This window comes from Egretta garzetta, unplaced genomic scaffold (assembly GCF_000687185.1).
Source record: "Egretta garzetta isolate BGI_Z169 unplaced genomic scaffold, ASM68718v1 scaffold323, whole genome shotgun sequence".
Classification (NCBI taxonomy): domain Eukaryota; kingdom Metazoa; phylum Chordata; class Aves; order Pelecaniformes; family Ardeidae; genus Egretta; species Egretta garzetta.
Genome location: NW_009259435.1, coordinates 2556529 through 2558413, shown reverse-complemented (window position 1 = coordinate 2558413; position 1885 = coordinate 2556529).

Here is a 1885-nt window from a genome sequence, read left to right as displayed (position 1 = left end):
TGCACATGCCTGGCGAGCACACTCAAGATAAACTGCTCCATAATCTTCTCCAGCACTGAGGTCAGGCTGACAGCTCTGTAGTTCCCCAGATCCTCCTTCCGGCCCTTCTTGCAGATGGGCATCACATTGGCAAGCCTCCAGTCATCTGGGACTTCTCCTGTTAATCAGGACTACTGATAAATGATGGAGAGTGGCTTGGAAAGCTCCTCTTCCAGATCCTTCAGCACTCTCTGGTGGATCCCATCTGGCACCATAGACCTGTGAGTGTCCAGGTGGTGCAGCAGGTCTTTAACTGCTTCCTCCATGGTTATGGGAGGTTTATTCTGCTCTCCATCCCTGTCCTCCAGCTCAGGGGGCTGAGTACCCTGGGGATAACTGGTCAGACTTTTAAAGACTGAGGCAAAGAGGCATTAAGTACCTCAGTCTTTTCCTCGTCCTTTGTCACTATGTTCCCCCCCGCATCCAATAAAGGGTGGAGAGTCTCCTTAGCCCTTCTTTTGTTGTGAATGTATTTACAGAAACATATTTTTTTTGGTCTTTTACTACAGTAGCCAGATTATTTTCTAGCTGGGCTTTGGCCCTTCTAATTTTCTCCCGGCATAACTTCATGACATCCTTGTAGTCCTCCTGAGTTGCCTGCCCCTTCTTCCAAAGGTCATAAACCCTCTGTTTTCTAACGAGTTCCAGCCAAAGCTGACAGGGTAATATTCTTCTGACAAATCTACCCCCAGGAAAAAAAACACCCAATCAAAAAACCACAACTAAAAACAAGTTTAGGGTTTCAAAGCAGCAATGCTTGCTGCTGTTATAATTTTTTATCCACCCACAGTGACCAGGGAGCACTCTTCTGTGATGGTACTGATGTCATCAAGCCCATGTGCTACATTGATAAGCTGCTGATGCTAAGTTACAGATTCCTGTGTTACCACAGGACACACTACTTCATAGAGTCCAATATAATCTAAAATAATTACCAAATATACTTGTACTGTCACTATGCAACTCAGTGGTGCAGCCCCTTGCTGTGAACAATCATGCTTTACACTGATAAATAAAAAACACATCCTCTTCCTATGCTGCCCGGAGCTGCATGAAAAAATTATGAATGAAATTATTAACAAATTCTTTTTCCTTAAATTGAATCATTAATCACCTTCAGCTTCTGTTCTGGCAGAACAGATGTGGCCATTTGTCACCAAGAACAAAACTGCAAAGACTACGTAGAGTAGAATATCCTACCTGGAACAACTTCAAAAAGGAACTTTCCTGGACTTTCTTCATTGCAGGGATGCTCAATTACTCTGTTGCCAGGCAGAAAGATGGTACCCTAAAAAAAACCCAACAATAAACACAGGATTAAAAATACTACCATGCTTCTCATAGACTAACACTTCTGGAGTTGGACTGGAGTATACATGAACTTGTGGTGTTGGGCCTGAGCAGCTGAATTCCAAAGTGAGACTGAGGAGGGAGTATCCCAAAAGCCAACATCACAGTTCCCCTTAATTAACTCAGGCATTCAGTAATGGCTTTAGGTTTTTTCCAACTCTTGGGGTTTTGATACCATGCAGGTTTTGGTACTAATCACACATACTAATTCTACTGTGTCACAGGGAAAATTCAAGACTAGAAGAAAGGGTTAGTTTTACCCTGTCAGCAAAAAGCTATGAAGTTGCATGTGTGAGGCAGATGAACTTACCAGCTAGGCTTCTTGGCTAAAGCCAAAGGATATGTGGACAGAAGAGTAACCTCTATGCATACAGTTCCTGCACTGTGCCCTTTTGCCGCACCATCCCAGGGAATTGGTACAGAGGAAACACCCCACTTCCACCCACTGGTAGCACCAGCACACCATCACGCCACCAAGCCACAGCAGGCACAGCCA